At 29.5% G+C, this 23,718-nt stretch overlaps 1 protein-coding gene across 9 annotated transcripts in view; it reads right to left on the bottom strand.

Annotated features, from left to right (window-relative positions):
• The window catches only part of LOC135140472 (synaptotagmin-7), a 905,289-nt gene that overhangs the window by 118,045 nt on the left and 763,526 nt on the right, over window positions 1–23,718 (bottom strand). For 3 of the 9 annotated variants that reach the window (XM_064071036.1, XM_064071039.1, XM_064071037.1), the window contains exon 1: window positions 11,669–11,783. The exons of the other annotated variants lie outside the window; for them this stretch is intronic. The gene's annotated coding sequence lies outside the window, so the exon portion shown is untranslated. Of the gene's footprint in view, window positions 1–11,668; window positions 11,784–23,718 lie in introns of those variants that run through there. 9 annotated transcript variants of the gene reach the window in all.

Here is a 23,718-nt window from a genome sequence, read left to right as displayed (position 1 = left end):
TCTTCATGCTCTCTAGAATTCTAGAATTTCTAGGAAATTTGGTATCTTCAGGATCTTTAATAATTTTAACTTTTTTCTGGATCTTTCTTTACAATTTTAATATCTCCTTGAGCTTTGCAATTTATAGGATCTTTAAAATCTATTGAGTATATAGAGCCTTTAGAATCTTCGAAATTTTGGAGACTTTAATAATAAATTTAATAATAATTCAATTCTAGAATTTTTAGTACCTAGAGGATCTTTAAAATGCTTGCAATTCCTGAAATAATTGCCATATCTAATGTATAGAAGCTTTAAGGTCTTTGGAATTTCTGAGGAATCTTTCAAAGTTTTAGAACCTCTAGAATCTTTAGAATCCATGAAATTTCTATTATTTTTAGAAGTTCATTTCTGATCTCTTCGGCATTTTTAGAAAAAATTTAAACATCTTTTTGGATCTTTCGGATTTTTAGCATTTTCATAGTTTTTAAAATTTGGAATTTTTGCAATTACTAAAATCCTGGTAGTTCTTAGAGTTTCTGGCATCCTTGAAAACGTTAAAAGTTTTAGAAGGTTTAGGAATTCTGTAATTTCTAGAATTGTTTAAATTTTTGGAATTTTCAAATATTACAAAAAAATTTGGATTTTTAAAATTTTTCGAAATTTGCAGAAATTGCAGCTTTTCCAAACTAGCTAAAATTGGCAGATTTTTCAAAACTCTCTAGGTTTTCCCAGAGTTTGTAAAATTTATAGACCCCAAAAGGATTTCTAAATCTTTGGGATTTTTGCAAATTCTGGATTTTTTAGAAAAAAATTAGGGAGTTTTTGGTTACTTTAAAAACTTTTGAATGTTTAAAATCATTGTAAATTAAAATTGAAATCTGACATTTTAGGTGTTTTACAAGTTTTCGACTCTGGATTATTTGGAATATTTGGACACTTTAGAGTTGTAAAATTTTTTGTAAAGGAGTCTTTAGGATCCTCAGAGATTTTAGAGTCTTTAAAATCTTTATGCTCTCTAGAATTCTACAATTTTTAGGATATTTCGTATCGTTAGTATCTTCCTTTACAATTTTAAAATCTCCCTAGTTTTTGTAATTTATACGATCTTTAAAATCTATTGAATATATGGAGTCTTTAGAATCTTCGAAATTTTGGAGACTTTGAAAACTTTTGAATCTTTATAAACATTAGAATCTATCGAATTTGTAGACTCTTTACAACGTTTAAATTACTAGCAATTCTAGAATTTTTAGTACCTAGAGGATCTTTAAAATGCTTGCAATTCCTGAATTAATTGCCATTTCTAATGTATAGAGGTTTTAAGGTCTTTGGGATTTCTGAGGAATCTTTGAAAGTTTTAGAACCTCTAGAATCATTAGAATCCCTGGAATTTCTATGGTTTTTAGAAGTTCATTTCCGGTTTCCTCGGTATTTTTAGAAAAAAATTAAACATCTTTTTGGATCTTTCGGATTTTTAGCATTTTCATAGTTTTTGAAAGCTGGAATTTTTGCAATTACTAAAATCCTGGTAGTCCTTAGAGTTTCTGGCATCCTTGAAAACGTTAAAAGTTTTAGAAGGTTTATTAATTCTGTAATTTATAGAATTGTTTAAACATTTGGAATTTTCAAATATAAAAAAAAAATGTATTTTTAAAATTTTTCGAAATTTCCAGAAATTCCAGCTTTTCCAAACTATCTAAAATTGGCAGATTTTTCACTCTCTAGGTTTTCCTTAAGTTTGTAAAATTTATAGACCCCAAAAGAATTTCTAAATCTTTGGGATTTTTGCAATTTCTGGATTTTTAAGAAAATAATTAGGGAGTTTTTGGTTATTTTATAAACTTTTGAATGTTTAAAATCAATTTAAATTAAAATTGAAATCTGACATTTTAAGTGTTTTACAAGTTTTCGACTCGCTGGATTATTTGGAATATTTGGAAACTTTAGAATTTTAAAATTCTTTGTAAAGGAGTCTTTAGAATCCTTAGAGTTTTTATAGTCTTTAAAATCTTTATGCTCTCTAGAATTCTACAATTTTTAGGATATTTCGTATCTTTAGGATTTTTCTTTACAATTTTAATATCTCCCTCATTTTTGTAATTTATAGGATCTTTAGAATCTATTGAATATACGGAGTCTTTAGAATCTTCGAAATTTTGGAGACTTTGAAACCTTTTGAATCTTTATAAACTTTAGAATCTATCGAATTTGTAAACTCTTTACAACGTTTAAATTACTAGCAATTCTAGAATTTTTAGTAGCTAGAGGATCTTTAAAATGCTTGCAATTCCTGAATTAATTGCCATTTCTAATGTATAGAGGTTTTAAGGTCTTTGGGATTTCTGAGGAATCTTTGAAAGTTTTAGAACCTCTAGAATCATTAGAATCCCTGGAATTTCTATGGTTTTTAGAAGTTCATTTCCGGTTTCCTCGGTATTTTTAGAAAAAAATTAAACATCTTTTTGGATCTTTCGGATTTTTAGCATTTTCATAATTTTTGAAAGCTGGAATTTTTGCAATTACTAAAATCCTGGTAGTCCTTAGAGTTTCTGGCATCCTTGAAAACGTTAAAAGTTTTAGAAGGTTTAGGAATTCTGTAATTTCTAGAATTGTTTAAACTTTTGGAATTTTCAAATATTACAAAAAAAATTGGATTTTTAAAATTTTTCGATATTTCCAGAAATTCCAGCGTTTCCAAACTATCTAAAATTGGCAGATTTTTCACTCTTTAGGTTTTCCTTAAGTTTGTAAAATTTATAGACCCCAAAAGGATTTCTAAATCTTTGCGAATTTTGCAATTTCTGGATTTTTAAGAAAACATTTAGGGAGTTTTTGGTTACTTTATAAACTTTTAAATGTTTGAATTCATTTTAAATTAAAATTGAAATCTGACATTTTAAATGTTTTACAAGTTTTCGACTCTCTGGATTATCTGGAATATTTGAAAACTTTACAATTTTAAAATTTTTTGTAAAGGAGTCTTTAGAATCCTTAGAGTTTTTAGAGTCTTTAAAATCTTTATGCTCTCTAGAATTCTACAATTTTTAGGATGTTTCGTATCTTTAGGATCTTTCTTTACAATTTTAATATCTCCCCAATTTTTGTAATTTAGAAGATCTTTAAAATCTATTGAATATATCGAGTCGTTAGAATCTTCGAAATTTTGGAGACTTTGAAATCTTTTGAATCTTTCTAAACATTAGAATCTATCGAACTTGTAAACTCTTTACAACGTTTAAATTTCTAGCAATTCTAGAGTTTTTAGTACCTAGAGGATCTTTAAAATGCTTGCAGTTCCTGAAATAATTGCCATTTCTAATGCATAGAAGCTTTAAGGTCTTTGGAATTTCTGAGGAATCTTTGAAAGTTTTAGAACCTCTAGAATCTTTAGAATCCCTGGAATTTCTATAATTTTTAGAAGTTTATTTGTGGTCACGTCCGTATTTTTAGGAAAAATTTAAACATCCTTTTGGATCTTTCGAATTGTTAGCATTCTTATAGTTTTTAAAATCTGGAATTTTTACAATTACTAAAATCCTGGTAGTCCTTAGAGTTTCTGGCATCCTTGAAAACGTTAAAAGTTTTAGAAGGTTTAGGAATTCTGTAATTTCTAGAATTGTTTAAACTTTTGGAATTTTCAAATATTACAAAAAAAATTGGATTTTTAAAATTTTTCGAAATTTCCAGAAATTCCAGCGTTTCCAAACTATCTAAAATTTTCAGATTTTTCACTCTCTAGGTTTTTCCAGAGTTATACACCCCAAAAGGATTTCTAAATCTTTGGCATTTTTGCAATTTCTGGATTTTTAAGAAAACAATTAGGGAGCTTTTGGTCACTTTATAAACTTTTGAATGTTTAAAATCATTTTAAATTAAAATTGAAATCTGACAATTTAAGTGTTTTACAAGTTTTCGATGTTTCAAAATTTTTGACTTTTCGGTTTTTGGATTCCCGCATTTTTTGATTTCTCTTTTTTTTTTCTTTTTGGACTTTCAATTTGTCGTTAAACTTTACATTTTTCAATTTTTCGAATGTTGATTCTAATTGCAAAATCCATGTTTTCTAAGAAAAAATTTACCATTTTAAACGTGTTTTGAGTTTCTAAGAATAAAAAAATCATGACATTGGAAAAACAAAAATTTATAAAATCGGAACATTGAAACATCGAATTGTCTATTTTTTCAATGATTCGATTTTTCAGTGTCCGATATTAGATTTTTAAACTTTTCATTTTATGCTTAAAATAAAAACTAGAAAAATTACAAATCAAAAATTGAATAAACGAAAACTGAAAAATCTAAAAGCTGCAAATTGGAAAATCCAAAAATTGAATAATTTCGTATTTCGACCAATCAAGCAGCTTTTGTCCATTAATTAAAACTATTTTTGTTTATTAATTAATTCATATCCCGTCCTCGCACCCCCATTTCCACCCCGACCTCCGCTCGTCCAATATTAAACCGATTAATTTAACCCAAACGATCCACCCGAATCCCATCCATGGAAATAACCTCTGTCATAATCTGCATTATCACTCATCTAATAAATAATTCGTCCGGATCCGGAAACGTCCGGTTAATTAGAGGCTCAAACGAGCTCCCCTAAAGTGGATAGTTCGTGCCGACTTAACAAACTTCAGCGTAACCTAGCAACAAGTACGGGCTGCATTCGACGAACCCCGAATTTGCGGCCATTACGGCCCTGTACATTTCCCCAGTTTCATTCAAACCAGAAAACGAGTAGCGAAATTCACGCAATTCCGACTTTTGCCTCCGATCGACTAAGAGAATTTAAGTTTGAGGAGTGGGAATGGACTCGTTGCGGGGGTGTATCGAGCCGCCAACTTGGAAATAACTTTGTAATAATAATACGTCTCGGGGAAGAAGTTAGAAATTCATGTTCGGGGATTATTCGTAAGCGAAATTACCTGTAGATTACGGAACAGATTGGAAATTGTTCATTAATTTCTTTGGGTTTTTCGGGGCGAAGTTGGAAGCGCGGTAGGCTAATCTGCGTTTTATGGGAGCGTATTGATGGGTATTGATAGCAGGTGGTGGTAAACTGAAATTAAACGATAGTCGGACACGTCGTGAATTTCAAATTGATCCTCGTTTCCGACCAAGACCTCGATTTTTTCATTTTTTTAATTTTTCGGTCGAAATTTCAAAAATTGAGAAAATTGAAAATCGAAAGAGTGCAAAAACAAAAAACGAAAAAATGCAACAAAATGAAAAACTGGAAAATCGAGGAATTGAAAAATCAAAGATTGAAAATTTGAAGAATTCAAAAAACAAAAAATGATAAAATCGAAAGAAACATTGAAAAATAAAGAAAAAACGAGAATTGTGATAGGAAATCGAGAAAATGAAAAATAATCTATTTTTTCAATTTTTCGGTTATTCAGTGTTCTGTTTTTATTATATATATTTTTTTATACTTGAAATATTTGGTTTCGGTTTCTTATTTTCTTCATTTTTTCGATTTTTCTGTTTGGCAATGTTCTCTTTCAACTTTTAGAAACAAAAAAATAGAAAAATTGCAAAATTGTAACATTGAAAAATCAAAAATCACAATAAATCGAAAAAGTATAAAATGAAACCTTTGAAAAAACTAGAAATTGGAAATCAAGAATTGAAATATTGAAAAATCGAATATTTGAAAATATAGGCAATTATTCGATGTTCCAGTGTTCCTATTTCATAATTTTTGGGTTTCCAATTTTTCGATTTTCCATTTTTCGATTTTAATTTTTTCGTTTCGGCTTTTCATTTTCTTTATTTTTTCTATTTTTCGAAGTGTTCTGATTTTATATTTTTTCTTTTTCCAATACGAAATTTTTCAATTTTGGATATTTCAATTTTTCGGTGTCCAATTGTTCGATTTTCCAACTTTTAGATTTTTTAATTTTTCGGTTCTTCAATTTTTGATTTGCAGTTTTTCTAGTTTCCATTTTAAATACGTACCTAATAAGAATTATAATTTTAAAATCTTTTTCGCTTTTTCAATTTTACGATTTTTGAGTTTTTCCATTTTTCACTTAATGGATTTTTGAGCTTTTTTAATTATAGGATTTTTCAATTTTTCGGTTTAAATTTTTCTATATTTAATTTTCTTATTCTTCTATCTTTCAGTGTTACAGTTTCTCAATTTTCCAGTTTTGATGATTCTATAAGTTTTCCATTTTACAATTTTTCGGTTTTTCATTTTTTCGAATTTTCCATTTTTTAGTTTTTCGATTTTTCAATTTTTTGTTTTCAACAACTCGAATAAAAAAAATTCAAAAATGAAAAAAAAAAGAAAGCACAAAATCAACATAAAATCGAAAGAGTCATTAAAAAACGAAAAACTGTGATCCAAAATGGAGAAAATAAAAATTTAAAAATCAGAAAAATAAAAATCAAGAACTTGAAATATTGAGGAGACGAAAAATTGTAATATCCGAACACTGAAAAATTGAAAAATTAAACAATTAATATTTTCAGTTATAATTATTTCAATTTTTCATTTTTTTGTTTCTTCAATTTTGAATTTTCCAGTTTTTCGCTTTTTAATTTTTTATTTCTTCTCATTTCCGATTTGCAAGTTTTCGTTTCGGTTTTTTACTTCTTTATTTTTTCAATTTTTCGATTTTCCAATTTTTCGGATATTTTGGTTAACCGACTTTTAATTTTTCGATTTTACAATTTTCCGATTTTCAACTTTTCGAATAAAAAAATGGAACAATTGCGAAATTGTGAAATTTAAAAATCAAAAATGAAAAATACGAAAAAATATGAAAACTGGAATTCAAAAAATTGAAAAATTAAAAACTGGGAAAATAAATGAAAAAACGATAAATTGTGATATGGAATCGAGCAAATGAAAAATAAAAATCAAGAACTTAAAAAATTAAGGACACGAAAAATTAAACAATTAATAATTGAGAAACCGAAAAATGAAAAATTGTAAATTCGGAACATCGAAAAATCGAATAATAATTAAAAAAATAAACGATTATTCGATTTTTCGATGTCTGATTTTGTAATTTTTTGTTTTTTCAGTGTCCTTCTTTACCTCTCATTTTTCGTTTAAAATTTTCGCTTTTTTAATTTCATATCTTCACATTTTCCATTTACAAGTTTTCTTTTCGGTTTTTATTTTCTCTATTTTTTCGATTTTTCTGTTTTCGACTTGAAATATTTTGGTTTCAGTTTTTTATTTTCATCATTTTTTCAATTTTTCTGTTTAGCAATTTTGATCTTATAATTTTTTTTTTTTCAATACGAAATTTTACAATTTTTGGATTTTTCAATTTTTCTAGTCGATTCGTTTTTTTTTTGGTTTTTCAATGTTTTGTTCTTCGTTCCTACAGTTTTTCGATTTTGGAATTTTTCGTTTTTGTAGTTTTTCAATTTTTCAATTTTCCAATTTTTTGATTTTTAACTTTTCGATTTTTCAACTATTCGAAACAAAGAAATTGAAAAATTGCAAAATTGTAACATTGAAAAATCAAAAATCACAATAAATGGAAAAAGTATAAAATGAAAACTTTGAAAAAACTAAAAATTGGAAATCAAGAATTGAAATATTGAAAAATCGAATAATTGAAAATATATACAATTATTCAATGTTCCAATGTTCCCATTTCATAATTTTTGGGTTTCCAATTTTAGATATTTCCATTTTTCTAATTTTCATTTTAAATATGTAATAAGACTTTTAATTTTAAAATTTTTTCGCTTTCTCAATTTTACGACTTTTGAATTTTTCAATTTTTCACTTAATGGATTTTATAACTTTTTCGTTTATAGGATTTTTAATTTTTCTATATTTAATTTTCTTATTCTTCTATCTTTTAGTGTTACAGTTTCTCCACTTTCCAGTTTTGACGATTCTATAATTTTTCCATTTTACAATTTTTGGATTTTACAATTTTTCGCGTTATTAACTATTTTCGAATTGTAATTTTCTGGATTTTCAGTTTTAATGTTTCGATTTTTCATTTCGTCAGTCTTTCGACTTGCAATTTTCAAATTCTGCAATTTTTCGCTTTTTCATTTCTTCGATTTTCCAGTTTTTTCCATTTTTTTGTTTTTCGATTTTTCAATTTTTAAAATTTTTTCGAATAAAAAAAAAATAAAATGAAAAAGTACCAAATCAAAGCTTTAAAAATGTAAAAATGGGAAATCACAAAGTTCAAAAATTGAAAAATCGAAAATTTAAAAATCGAAAGATTCAGCAACTCAAAAATCGAAAAAGGAAATATTGTAAAATCGAAAATTTGAAAATTAGAGAAAACGAAAAATAAAACAATTGAGAAATCCAAAAGTTGTAAACTTGAAAAATTGGAAAATCCAAGAATTTAAAAAATAAAGAAAACGAAAAAAGGAAATATCGTGACATAAAATAGAGAATGAAAATTAAAAAATCAGAAAAATGAAAAATAAAAATCAAGAACTTGAAAAATTGAGGGGACGAAAAATTGAAAAACAATATGAAATTTTTCAGTTTTTTGATTTTTCAATGTGCAATTTTTCGGCTTTCAGTTCCCGGATTTTGCAGTTTTCGTTTCTTCAATTTTTAATTGGATTCTAAAACTTTTTCATTTATATGATTTTTAAATTTTCTGATATTTTAATGTTACATTTTTTCGAGTTTACAATTTTGATGATTTTATAATTTTTCGATTTTAAAATTTTTGGGTTTTCCAATTTTCCGATTCGAGTCGTTTTTTCTAGTTTTTTAATGTTTCACTTTTCGTTTCTTCAGTTTTTCGATTTGCGTTTCTCGATTTTGCAATTTTCCAATTTTTTTCGATTTTTCAGTTTTTCGATTTTTCAGTATTTCGGTTGTTCAGCTTTTTGAAACAAAAAATTGCAAAATTGTAAAACTGAAAAAACAAAAATAAAAAAATGATAAATTACAAAATGAAATAAATGGAAAAACGAAAATTGTGATATGAAAGAGAGAAAACGAAAATAAAAATCAAGAACTTTAGAAATTCGGGAAACGAAAAATTGAAAAATCGAGAAATTAAAAATTTAGAAACTCAAAAACCGAAAAATGAAAACCTCTAAATTTTTTATTTTTTTTTGTTTTTTCAATTTTTTGACTTTGCAGTTTTCGATTTAAAATTTCTTCAGTTTTCAATTTTTAATTTTCCAAATTTCCACTTTTTTAATTTTTCATATCTTTCTTTAATTTTCGATTTGTAATTTTTCGTTGCGGATTTTTTCAATTTTAGGTTTTTAGTTTCTCGATTTTTTAATTTTTCGTTTTTTCAATTTATGATTTGTAATTTTTTTAGTTTTTATTTTAAACATATAATTGTAGTTTTAAAAATTTTTCGATTTTTCAGTTTTTCATTCGGATTAATTTTTTCTTCTGTCGAATTTTTCAAGTTATTGATTTTTTCGATTTTTTTGTTTCTAGATTTGTATTTTTTCAACGTTTCCATTTTTCATTTTTTCCATTTATCGATTTGCAGTTTCGATTTTCCATTTTATTCCGACTTTTTAGTTTTTCAACTTTTAATTATTCGATTATTCAACTTTTCGATTCAAAAAAACTGAAAATTAAAAAATTGGAAAATCGAGGAATTGAAAAATCAAATATTGAAAATCTGAAGAATTGAATAAACGAAAAATTATAAAATCGAAAGAAACATTGAAAAAAACGAAAATTGTGATACGAAATCGAGAAAATGAAAATTAAAAATTGGAAAAATGAAAAATGAAAATCATGAACTCAAAAAATTAAGGAAACGAAAAATCGAAAAATCAAGAAATTAAAAATTGTAAAATCGGAACATTAAGAAAATCGCATAATAATTCAAAAAATTAATAATTATTCCATTTTTGAAAGTTCCGATTTTATAAATTTTTGTTTTTACAATTTTTTGATCTTGCATTGTTGGATTAAAATTTCTTGAGTTTTCAGTTTTTAATTTTTCATTTCTTCGGTTTGAAATTTTTCGTTTCGGTTTTTGTATTTTCTTTATTTCATCAATTTTTCGGTTTTTCAGTATCCTGATTTTATTATAATTTTTGATTTTTTCGATGTGGAATTTTTTAATTTTTCAGTTTTGCAAATTTTAGATTTAAAAAATTTTTTTAACAATTTTAGATTTTTCAGTTTCTCGATCTTTCAATGTTACAATTTTTCGACTTTACAATTCTGACGATTTTATAATTTTTCGATTTTACATTTTTTGGGTTTTCCAATTTTTCGACTCTATTCCTTTTTTCTTTCCAACTTTTCGTTTCATAAAATTTTTAGTTTTTAATGCTTCAAATTTTCGTTTCTTCAGTTCTCCGATTTGTAATTGCAAACGGGAAAAATTTTTGGGTTTTCCAAATTTTCCCGATTTTTTAGTTTATCGAATTTTAATTTTTTGATTTTGTGAGAAAGAAAACGAAAAGTCGAAAAATTGTGATGTAAAACGCTAAATAAATCCATATTTTTCGAAAAATTACAAGTTTTGATTTTGCGAATTTTATTTTTGTATGATAACACTTGTTTCATTACAAAATTTTGTGATGACGTCATCAACATTTTGCAAGAATAGATGCAGTGTAATACTAATAATAACACTACCGTATTCCCAAATTTTCTTTCTTAATTTTTGAGTCACCCTGTATAACTAATTCTAAAAACTATGAGTGCATTAATATTTTGTTAGTTGAGAGCGGGTTTAATTGGCAACATTTTGGGATGACGTCGTGATGATGTCTAGGGTGAAAACTCAACACGGATTCATAGCCAACAAGTATAGGAATCATGAAAGGTCGAGAAAACACAAGCCTCGATTACAACACTTCCTTAGCCCATTCTCGGTACGCAAAAATACCGGTCTTTATGTCCCCATTTCGCAAATCGCCCCATACTGCCCCAATCCTCCACCTAAATATAAAACTCGATTTTCGCCTCCTAGCCGCCGCTTTCGACTTTTCCGCATTTACGACTCATCACGATTCAATAAAAACTTTTCCGATTTCAGCTCGCCCCCTAATCGCCCCAAATCGCATTACACCCTCGCATCAAAGCCAAAGCAGCGCCGTGTTGATTTTTTAATCAACCCCCACCCCCACCCTTATTAATTTCGGAACTTTTAATCACCGAAGGAACTCTGGGGGCAGACACGCGGTTACTCGAAAAACCCAATCAAACGATCGCCGCCCCCGCCGCTCTCGTAATACACCGGCGTTTTGTGCAGAGCGCCCGAGAACCCAAATAGCCCGGAGAGGAGCGGACAAATAAAGGGAGGAAGGCCCCGGCCGTCTTGATCGATCGCATCTACAAAAGCGAGCACACAGTCGAATATATCGGATTTTTTTAGCGGGAGCGCACCCCCCCTCGGGCCCGGGGCGAGCCCCGGGTGCAGGCCGCCCGCCACCCGAAGCGCGACCTTGTAAGATGATTCTACCCCCGGGGGGGAAGCTTGCGAAAAATCCGACTAAACACTGAATAAATCCGGTTTTTTAAAGCGGAAGGTACCCCCCCTCGGGGTGGATGGTGCTTCGGGGTACGGGTCAGCCGCCTGCCGAAGCGCTCCGTCGTAGACTTAATCTACCCCCGGGGGGGACGGGGTTGAAAATCGGTCGAATTTTTTTTTCGATAAATCGCGATTTTCGGCCACGGCGGTCGCCGAGTCGCTCGAGAATGGCCATTGCAACCGTGCCGAGCCCGTTTTTTCCGATTTCGAACCTGATTGGTCACTCGACACTGGAACTGCTGTCAGCTGGCGAACAAAACACACTCAGAAACGGGGTGATCGTCGATGGCGGCGCGACATCCAAACGTGCCACTTTACGCCGAGCGTCGCGACGCGCAACTGTCTGGCAAGTCCAAAGGCATGGCCAACTACCACTTGTAGCGCGCGTGGTGGGATGCGGTGGCGCTGATGCCCGTTTTATAGCGATCATCCGGGCAACGGCCTACTTGGACCGAAACGCGCGAAAAATGCAGATGCTGACGTGACCTTGACAGGGCCGCTAATATATTGTAAGCTCGGATTTCCATGTTGACGCGTGGAGTCGGAAGGGCGGAAAATGGGAGACGTATCATGGCGAACGGCGAGAACGGGGGTGGAGAGGGCTAATCGGGAGGGCTGCGGGAATAGGGATGTTTACTGGGGCGATAAGAGTATACAGTGCGATGTTCGGGGATTTATCGGGCGTGAAGTGACCTTGCGGGGGTTAACGGACCGAGAAATTGTTATTGGAAGAAAGAAAAATATCAAAACGTATCAGTAGCTGGGCAGACGGCCACTAATCACACACCACTTATCGAACTCGTTAATACGTTTAATACGATTAACAAGTCCACCGAGCTACCGCTAAACGAAAACTACAACAATAAGCTCGAAAACCCCAAATTTGACGTCCCGGTGTGGCTCAGGGCCCCCGTTTCGCTCCACTAATCCCCTCCTTTTTACCAACGACGTTAATTATGCAATATATACACACCGCATTTTTGTGCGCCGTTTAGCTAACGCCGCCGTGTTTGCTCATTTACTTCCGGGCCGAACGCCTTCGTCTGTCCGTGGTGCCCGCCGCCCCCGTGGTCCCCGCCGCCTCCGCCGCCCCCGCGCCCCGCTAATTACACTTATTGTCGCAGGTAAGACATAAACGTGTAAAATGAGGCGTTAAAAGGAAGTAGACGCACACGAGTACTATGTTACTATGGCAACATCGACCAGGTTGCCGCCGCCGCCGGTCCGGGCTGCATGCAGCGAGTGCTAAGCCGGCAGCCCCCTTTTGTGCCTTCGTCTCGACGACGCTCTTCCCGCCGCCGCCTCTAATTGTGGAAACAGACGAGTTGGGTTTTTTCAATTAGCGAGGGGGCGGCGGCGGGGGCGGCGGGTGTACGGAAAACGCAAACTATTCATGCGACGATTGAAATGACGCTATTACGTGATGAATGCACAGGTTTGTTTTGTGTGGTGCGGTTGTCATTTTGACGTCCGAGGGTTATATGACGTCCGTATACGGACGCTGCAATGATGGAGGAAAGTGGAGGGGGTGTTTTTACTGCGTGAGCGTAAGCTGGAGTGTGAAAAAATGGATCTGCGGTTTCCGTCCGTCTGTCTGTCTGCCTGTCTGTCTGTCTGTCTGTCTGCAGTCCGTTAGAATTTTTATTAGACATATATTAACTAAACTACTAGACTGATTGTTGTCAAATTTTAAACGTTGAATAGGAATATCGTGTAGATGGTAAATCGCTAAGCAATAGGGTGACGTCACCTCTATATCTTTACTTAAACGTATATTTTTGATTTTTCGGGTTTCAGTTTCTCAATTTTTAATTGTTCGCATTTTCAATTTATTGTTTCCTTAATTTTCCAAGTTCTTGATTTTTATTTTACAGTCTTTCTTTCGATTTTATAATTTGTTGTTTATTCAATTTTTTTAATTTTCAATCTGGTCCCTGGGTTTTCCAATTTTTACATTTTCAAATTTTTCAATTTTTCTTTCATTTTTCATGTTCTTGATTTCCAATTTTAAATTTTACAAGATCTCATTTTAAATAGATCGACTGAAAAATCCTGTAATGTCGAAAATTGGAAGATCCAAAAATCTGAAAATAGAAAAGGCGAAAAGTCGAAAAGCTGAGAAATCGAAAAATCGAACATTGAAATAGCTGAAACGAAAAACTACAAACTGAAAATTCAAAATGGAAAAATAGAAAAATCTAGAAATCAAAAACATGAAAAAATCGAAAAACTGAAACACTAAAAATCGGAAAATTGAAAAATTTAAAATTTCGAAAATTAAAAAACTGAAAAATCGAGAAATAAAAAAATCGGAAGTCAAAAATTTAAACAGAAAAGTTGGAAAACTGAAATATCGTGAAATCGAAAAAGCTAAAATTAAAAAAAATGAAATTGAGAAGTCGAGAAATTGAAAAATCGGAACATCGAAAAATTGAAAAATCCAAAAATCTAAAAATCGAAATAGCTTATACGATAAATAGAAAAACTGAAACATCGAGAAATCGAAACATCAGAAATCGAAAAATTGAAGTCAAAATATCTAAAATAAAGAAAAATGGAAAAGTCGTAAAATGGGAAAATCCAAAATTAAAAATTTCGAAAAATTGAGAAATAAAAAAATTGAAAAACCAAAAAGTCGGAAAAGCGAAAAATCAAAAATTCAAAATATCGAAACATTACAACAGCGAAAACCTGAAGAAAATTCAAAATTTCGAAAATCAAAAAATTGAAGATCCAGAAATCAAAAAAACCGAAAGTCAAAAATTTAAACAGAAAATTCGGAAAGCGGAAATATCGAGAAGTCGAAAAATTTAAAAAATTCGAAAAACTGAAGGATAGAAAAATTGAAAAACAGTTAAATTGAAAAACTGAGAAATCGAAACATTGAATCATTGAAAATTTAAAACATCGAGAAATCGCTCAAAGGAAAACTTAAAAATCAAAAAATTCAATCACCGAAATATGGAAACATTCAATGAAAAGCTGGACGAAAAATTGAGAATCGAAACATCAAAAAATCGGAAAATCTAGAATTAAAAACTTCTAAAAATTGAGAAATAAAAAAATCGAGGAGCTAAAATGTCGGAAAAGCGAAAAATTAAAAATTTCAAATATTGAAAAATTAAAACAGCGAAAAACTGAAGAAAATTCAAAATTTCGAAAATTAAAAAACTGAAAAATCCAGAAATCAAAAATTTAAATAGAAAAGTCGGGAAATTGAAAAAGTGAAAAATTTTAAAAATTGCAGTGAAAATTACATTATTAAATAGAAACTAAAAAAAATGCAAACCAAAACGAAGAATTAAAAATATAAAAATGAAATTGAAAAATCGAAAAATCGAAATAACTTAAACGAAAAACCGAAAAATTTAAAATAAAAAAATCGAAAAGTCGTAAAATAGGAAGATCGAGAAATCGAAACATCAAAAAAACGGAAAATCTAAAATTAAAAATTTCGAAAAATTGAGAAATAAAAAAATTGAGGAGCTAAAAAGAAGAAAAGCGAAAAGTCGAAAATTCAAGATATTGAAACATCAGAACAGCGAAAACCTGAAGAAAATTCAAAATTTCGAAAATCAAAAAATTAAAGATCCAGAAGTCAAAAATTTAAACAAAAAATTCGTAAAACTGAAATATCGAGAAGTCGAAAAATTAAAAAAATTCGAAAAACTGAAGAATAAAAAAATTGAAAAACATTTAGATTGAAAGCTCCCTATGAAATGTTGAAAAATTGAAATATCGGGCAATCGAAAAATTGGAAAATCAAAAAATCTAAAAATTGAAAAACTGAAAAAACGAAAAACCGAGAAATCGAAACATTGAATCATTGAAAATTCGAAACATCGAGAAATTGCTTAAAGGAAAAATTAAAAATTGGAAAACTGAAAAATCTCCACAAAACGAAAAGCTGTAAAATCTAAAACGGAAAAGTCGAAAAATGGAAGGATCGAAAAAACAATTTTTAATTCTTTTTGATTCGAAAAGTTGAAAAATCGAAAAATTGCCAATCGATGCACTAAAGAAATGAAAGATTGGAGCATTGAAAAACTATAAATCTAGAACTTAAATATCCAAAAAAGAAATCGAAAAATTCGAAAGAAAAAACGGATCGAATCGAAAAAATGGAAAACTCAAAAACAGTAAAATCGAAAATTGCAAATCAAAAATCGTAGAAAGGAATAATTTCAAAAAATTGAGAAACTGAAAAATCAAGAATTGAGAAAACGTAAAATAAAAAATCGAAAAATTGAAAACCGAAAAATTACAAAACGAAAAATTGAAAAATCCAAAAATTGAAAAATATCACATTGAAAACAGAAAATTATAAAATTCCGAACATTGAAAACCCGAAAAAATGAAACATTGTAAAATCGGAACATTGAAAAATTGAATAATAATTAAAAAAAAAATTTCGATTTTGTAAATGTTTGTTTTTTCAGTTTTTTGGTTTTGCATTTATTTATTTAAAATTTCCCCAGTTTTCAATTTATAATTTTTCGATTTTTCGCTTTTTAATCATCATCTCTTCAAACTTTCAATTTTCAATTTTTCGTTTTTTCAGTTTTCCAAATTATTAGTTTTTCGATTTTTGATCTTTCGATTTTCCAATTTTTTGGATGAAAAATATTGAAAATTCGTCAAATTGTAAAACTGAAAAATCAAAAATGAAAAAAACGAAAAAGTATAAAATGAAATATTAAAAATTAAATCGATTAAAAAATCAAAAAAAATCGAGAAATTAAAAATTGAGAAACATAAAAACCGAACAATGAAAAAATGTTAAACCGAAACATTGAAATAATAAATTAAAAAATAATCAATTATTATTCGATTTTTCAATGTTTCGATTTTGTAATTTTCTGTTTTTCAATTTTTTTGTTTTGTATTTTTCGATTTAAAATTTCTCCAGTTGATTTTTCAATTTTTCATTTTTTTAATTTTTCATCTCTTCAAATTTTCGATTTGCAATTTTCGGTTTTTTCAGTTTTTTGATTTTGCAATTTTTTTCGGATTTTTTACTTTTTCGATTTTCTAACTTTTCTAATCAAAAACATTGAAAAATCAAAAATGAAAAAAAACGGAAAAGTCCAAAATGAAACATTGAAAAAAAACTGAAAAATTGAAATTAAAAAAACAAAAAATTATAAAATCCGAACAAAAAATAAAAAAAATGGAAAATCCAAAATGGAAAAGTCGTAAAATGGGAAGATTGAGAAATCGAAACACCAAAAAATCGGAAAATCCAAAATAAAAATTTCGAAAAATTGAGAAATAAAAGAATTGAAAAACCAAAAAGTCGGAAAAGCGAAAAATCGGAAATTCAAAATATCGAAACATTACAACAGCGAAAACCTGAAGAAAATTCAAAATTTCGAAAATCAAAAAATTGAAGATCCAGAAATCAAAAAATCGGAAGTCAAAAATTTAAACAGAAAATTCGGAAAATAGAAATATCGAGAAGTCGAAAAATTTAAAAAATAAATTCGAAAAACTGAAGGATAGAACAATTGAAAAACAGTTAAATTGAAAGTTCCCAACGAAATGTTGAAAAACTGAAAAATCGGGAGATCGAAAAATTGGAAAATCAAAAAAAAAATTGAAAAACTGAAAAAATGAAACATCGAGAAATCGAAAAGCGGAAAAGTCGAAATATGGAAAGATCGCGAAAGCGAAACACCAGAGAATTTGTGGTTTCATTTTTTATTTAAAAATCGAAAAATTGAAACACCAAAAATTGAAAAATTGGGAATCAAAAATCGGAAAATCTAAGATTAAAAATTTCGAAAAATTGAGAAATAAAAAAATTGAGGAGCTAAAATATCGGAAAAGCGAAAAATTAAAAATTCCAAATATCAATACTGATTGTTGTCAAATTTTAAAAGTTGAATAGGAATATCGTGTAGATGGTAAATCGCTAACCAATAGGGTGACGTCACCTCAATATCTTTACTTAAACGTATATTTTTGATTTTTCGGTTTTCAGTTTCTGAATTTTTAATTGTTCGAATTTTCAGTTTATTGTTTCCTTAATTTTCCAAGTTCTTGATTTTATTTTACAGTCTTTTTTTCGATTTTATAAGTTGTTGTTTATTCAATTTTTTTAATTTTCAATCAGGTCCCTGGGTTTTCCAATTTTTACATTTTGAAATTTTTCAATTTTTTTTTCATTTTTCATGTTCTTGATTTCCAATTTTAAATTTTACAAGATCTCATTTTAAACAGATTAACTGAAAAATCCTGTAAGGTCGAAAATTGGAAGATCCAAAAATCTGAAAATAGAAAACCCGAAAAGTCTAAAAGCTGAGAAATTGAAAAATCGAAAATTGAAATAGCTGAAACGAAAAACTACAAACTGAAAAAATCGAACAACTGAAACACTAAAAATCGGAAAATTGAAAAATTTAAAATTTCGAAAATTAAAAAACTGAAAAATCGAGAAATAAAAAAATTGGAAGTGAAAAATTTAAACAGAAAAGTTGGAAAACTGAAATATCGTGAAATCGAAAAAGCTAAAATTAAAAAAAATGAAATTGAGAAGTCGAGAAATTGAAAAATCGGAACATCGAAAAATTGAAAAATCCAAAAATCTAAAAATCGAAACAGCTTAAACGAAAAACCGAAAAATTCAAAATGAAAAAATCGATAAATCGAGAAGTCGAAACATCAAGAAATCGAAAAATGGAGAAGTCAAAATATCTAAAATTAAAAAAAAGAAAAAATGGAAAAGTCGTAAAATGGGAAGATCGAGAAATCAAAAAATCAGAAAATCTAAAATTAAAAATTTCGAAAAATTGAGAAATAAAAAAATTGAGGAGCTAAAAAGTCGAAAAAGCGAAAAATCAAAAACATTGCAACAGCCAAAACCTGAAGAAAAGCTCACAATGAAATGTCAAAAAATCGGGCAATCGAAAAATTGGAAAATAAAAAAAAATTGAAAAACTGAAAAACTGAAAAATTGAAACATCGAGAAATCGAAAAGCTCAAACGATAAATTAAAAATTGAAAAACTGAAAAATCCAAAACTCAACAATCGAAATATCGAAACATTCAACGAAAAGCTGGAAAATCTAAAGCGGAAAAGTCGAAATATGGAAAGATCGCGAAAACGAAACACCAGAAAATTTGTGGTTTCATTTTTTATTAAAAAATCGAAAAATTGTAACACCAAAAATCGAAAAATTGGGAATCAAAAATCAAAAATCGGAAAATCTAAGATTAAAAATTTCGAAAAATTGAGAAATAAAAAAATCGAGGAGCTAAAAACTTGGAAAAAAGAAAAATCTAAAAATCAAAATATCGAAAAATTAGAACAGCGAAAACCTGAAAAATTGAAAAATCATAACATCAAAAAATCGGAAAATTGAAGAATTTAATATTTCGAAAATCAAAAAACCGAAAAATCGTGAAATCGAAAAATCAGAAGTCAATAATTTAAACAGAAAAGTCGGAAAACTGCAATATCGAGAAATCGAAAAATGTAAAATTTAAAGAATTGAAATTGAAAAATTGAAGAATAGAAAAATTGAAATGTAACAGATAAATTGTAAGGTTCCAAAACTGAAATGTCGAAAAATTGAAAATTCGGAACATCGAAAAATTGGAAAATCCAAAAAACTAAAAATTGAAAAGCCAAAAAATCGAAAAATAAAAAATTGAATCATCGGGGAAAATTGAAACATTGAAATCGAGCTGAAAAAAAATCAATAATTAGAAAAATTGAAACATCGAGAATTCGAAAAATTGAGAAGTTGAAAAATCTACAAAAAAAATAAAAAAAATGTTAAATCTAAAACGGAAAAGTCGTAAAATGGGAAGATCGAGAAATCGGAAAATCTAGAATTAAAAATTTCGAAAAATTGGGAAATAAAAAATCGAGGAGCAAAAAAGTCGGAAAAGCGAAAAATCTAAAATTCCAAATTTCAAAAAATTAAAACATCGAAAACCTGAAGACAATTCAAAAATTCAAAAAACAAAATATTGAAAAATCCCGAAATCAAAAATTTAAATAGAAAAGTCGAAAAATATAAAATTTAAAAAATTCAAGTTGAAAAATCGGGCCATCGAAAAATTAGAAAATCAAAAAAGCTAAAACTTGAAAAAGTGAGAAATCGAAACATCGTATAATTAAAAAATTAAAAATCAAAATACTGAAAAATGGGAAAATTGAACAATCGAAATATCGAAACATCCAAATCTCCATAAAATGAAAAGCTGGGAAATCCAGAACGGAAAAGTCGAAAAATGGAAAGATCACGAAAACGAAACATCAAAAAATTGGTGTTTCATTTTTCAATTTTACAATTTTGCAATTTTTCAATTTTTTTGATATAAGTGGAAAAATTGAAAGACTGAAACATCAAAAAATTGAAAAATTGTGTAGTCAGAAAATCTGATATTAAAAGAAAACGATCCAGAAATCGAAACATCGAAAAATCCGAAAATCTAAAATTAGAAAATTCGAAAAATTGAGAAATAAAAAAATCGAGGAACTAAAAACTTGCAAAAGTGAAAAATCTAAAATTCAAAAAATAGAAAAATTACAAAAGCGAAAACCTGACAAACTCGACAATCTGAAGATTTCTAAATTGGAAAACAGAAAAATTGAAAGCTCCCAATGAAATGTCGAAAAATTGAAAAATCTGGAGATCGAAAAATTGGAAAATCAAAAAATCTAAAAATCGAAAAACCAAGAAACCGAAACATCGAGAAATCGAAATAGGTCAAAAGAAAAATTAAAAATTCAAAAACTGAAAAATCGGAAAATTGAGCAAACGAAATATCGAACATCCAAATGTCCATAAAATGAAAAGCTGGAAAATCTAGAACGCAAAAGTTCAAAAATGGAAAAATCGCGAAAACGAAACATCATAAAGTTCGTGGTTTCATTTTTTATTTTTCAAATTTTTTGATAGGAAAAGTTGAAAAATCGAAAAATTGAGAACTCGAAAAACTTGAAATAAAAAAAAACGAAAAAATGCAAAAATGGAAAATCTAAAATCAAAAATTTCGAAAAAATTAGAAATAAAAAACCGGGGAGCTAAAAAGTCGGACGAGCGAAAAATCTAAAATTCCAGGTATTGCAAAATTAAAACAGCGAAAACCTGAAGAAAATGAAAATTTTCCGAAATCAAAAAATTTAAAAAATCCAGAAATCAAAAAATCGGAAGTCAAAAATAAAAAAAAATCGAAAAACTCAAATATCGAGGAATGAAAAATTGCAAATCAAAAATTTGAAAACACAAACAATTGAAACAATTGAAAATGGAAAAACCAAAGAGGAACATGGAGAATTAAAAAAACCGAAAAATATCGAGAAATCGAAAAATTAAAAATAGAAAAATTAAAATTCGAGAAATTGAAAAACCGAATAAATGAAAAGTTTGAAATCCAATAACTGAAAACTGGAAAAACTAGAAAATCGTAAACTTAAAAAAGTGTAACATTTTAGAAATTATAAAGAAAATCAAAAATAGAAGAGACGAAAATTTGCAAAATCGAAAAATTTGCAAATCCAAAAATTGAAAAATTTTACATTGAAAAGCGAAAATGATAAAATCGGAAGATCGGAAAAATCAAAATTGAATAATAAATAATATAATATAGAAGAAATGAAAAACTGAAAAATTAAAAAAGCGAAAACGCGTTTAATTGCAAATGAAAAGATTGTAAATCTAAAAAAGCAAAAAATTATAAAATCGGAACATTTGAAAGATCGAGGAATTGAAACAATAATACCGAAAAATTGAAGAATTCAAAAAGTCGAAAAAATAAGGACAATAAAAAGCCGAAGAGAAAAATTGCAAATCGAAAAATTCCAAAATTTAAAACTCGAAATATAAAAAGTTGGTAAATGGAAAAACTGAAAAACTTAATAATGAAAACTCGAAGAGTTGCATGCCGTAAAATTGAAGAAAGAAGTGAAATATTGAAAAATTAAAAAAGTGAAAACTCGTTAAATTCCAAATCAAAAAATTGTAAAATCCAAAAACTGAAATAAAAAAAAGCAAAAAATTATAAAACCGGATCATTGAAAGATCGAAGAATTGTGAAATTAAATATCGAAAAATTGTAACCGAATAATTGAAGTTTTAAAATACAATAATTGACGATTAGAACAAATTCTGAAACTGGTAAATCGAAAAAGTGAAAAATGTTAAAAATTTTAAAGTAAAAAATGAAAACCCCAAGAGTTTTATGCCGTAGATGTGAAGAAATAAAAAATAAAAAATTGAAAAATTGAGAATGAAAAAAGTGAAACTAAAAACCCAAAAATTTATAAAAAATGAAAAAAGTGAAACTAAAAACCCAAAAATTTATAAAATCCGAAACGAAAAATTGAAGAAACGAAAAATGAAAAACAAAAAATCGAAGAAACGAAAAATTGAAGAAAGGAAAAATTGAAGAGACGGAGAATTGAGGAAACGAAAAATTGAAGAAACGAAACATTGAAGAAACGAAAAAGTGAAGAAACAACAGATTGAAAAAAACGCCATTGGTTTTACTTTATCAAGGTTATCAGAAAACAAAAACCGAAAAGTTCTGTCTAAATGCATACAAATTACAAAAACCAATACACTCAATCGCTTCATAAACGGACGCCCAAACGATATCAGCGTATAAACACACGTATATTACTTTTTACACACCACAACCTCACCAACCCTTCCGCATTCATTATTCATAAAATGCACCCCAACCGTCCCACATCCGTACACCAAACCGATTAGATTTTCCCCCTAATTAACGAACCTTTTAAAACAGCGCTAGCGTGTGTGGCGGTGACGTAACTGGGGGCGGCAGCCCCTTCATGTGTCGACACAATCGCAACAGACATTCTGTACTTTTTTCCTTTTTATTATTTTGATGCGACAAGCGTCAGGAGGGTTGTACGCGTGTTGTAACAGCCGCGTTTTTATCGCGAGCTACTTAATAAAACCGGGCTCGATGTACTCGGTCATGCAAGGGTGCATGTGTTCTTACAAGTCGACCGAGATCGTTAAAAATGCTGCGGACTCGGTGCGCAATACGGGACTCCAGAACGGAAACCTCCTCTCGAAAAGTCGGACAAAAATTATTCAATAGTTGTCAGTCAACTGTCAGAAACCTGAACTAGTTATAGCCACCCCCGAAATAAAAACAACCACACCTCGTTAAAAACCCTCTAACGACTTTACAGTTTCTGCCGCCCCACGACATCGGTTTGCTCCAACCCTAATGATAGTGGTGCGAGTTATTGATTCCATCATGTAAACCTGTTGCTAACCGGAGAGCTTTTATTCCTTGTTCGGACGCCACTGACAGTTTTATTGTTTCAGTTATGTCTATGGTAACTGATTCGGGCACATTCCGGAAGACGGCGGCCCGCCCCCGGCCCCCGCTCCCACGTAATAAAAACGCAACGCTCGGCATGACAGAACTGCTGGATTTTTTAATTAAATTCGGACGTCTTTTGTCAGAAGGAATCCCTGATGATGTAACAGGTTGCAGGAGCGGCTGAGAGGGCGCTTTTAAGGGTGACACACACAGGCGGCCATTAATCATGGCGTGAAAAACGGGGAAACGTATGGGAAATTTTAGCGGGGTTTATGGCTGCACATCGACGGTTTGATGTGATTTGTGGGGTGGAGAATTCGGGGGAGGGCGAAAATGGGAGTTTTAGGAGGATTTATGGGGTGTAAAGTGTGTCGTAACGAACGTAATCGTGTTTAGGTGTTCGACTGCTGACAGTTTTTTTTTAATAACAATTTACAGCGTTTGTGATTCTATTATTGTGGAAAAGGGCGAAAGGCAAATTGGATGTTTAGTACTAAACGAAATATTTGTTTTTATTTTTATGGAAGGTATGACACTTTTCAAAATCAGTCGTGCCTTAGAAAGTATAGTAGCCCCGCCCACCCGCCCTTTATTTTCTTAGGAGGTATATTATTTGCCAAATTCAGTCTTATCAGACCAAGATCTAGAATACAGGAAACTCAGACAAAGAATTAAGGGGACTCGCTGGACGAGGTATAACATTTTTTTGGTTTTTTGTATGAAAAAATGATATTAATATAGATGTGTCATACATCAAACTGCAGCTTTTTTCATATTCTAAGGCGCAGAGACCAGTTCAATCAACTAAAAAAATATGGCTGAGAAATATCGTAAAAAAGCACCATTTTATGTTTTCTTTTCAAGTTTTTTGAGTCATAACTATCATAAAATCGCTTGAAAATTCGCACATGGATAAAACATCACTTTTTGCAGGACGCAGAATCATTAA

The sequence above is a fragment of the Zophobas morio genome, unplaced genomic scaffold (assembly GCF_036711695.1).
Source record: "Zophobas morio isolate AGI-343-1 ecotype UQ-CSIRO unplaced genomic scaffold, CSIRO_AGI_Zmor_V1 ptg000040l, whole genome shotgun sequence".
NCBI lineage: Eukaryota > Metazoa > Arthropoda > Insecta > Coleoptera > Tenebrionidae > Zophobas > Zophobas morio.
Note: the sequence above shows the minus strand (reverse complement) of the source record. Positions and strands in the feature narration are given on the sequence as shown.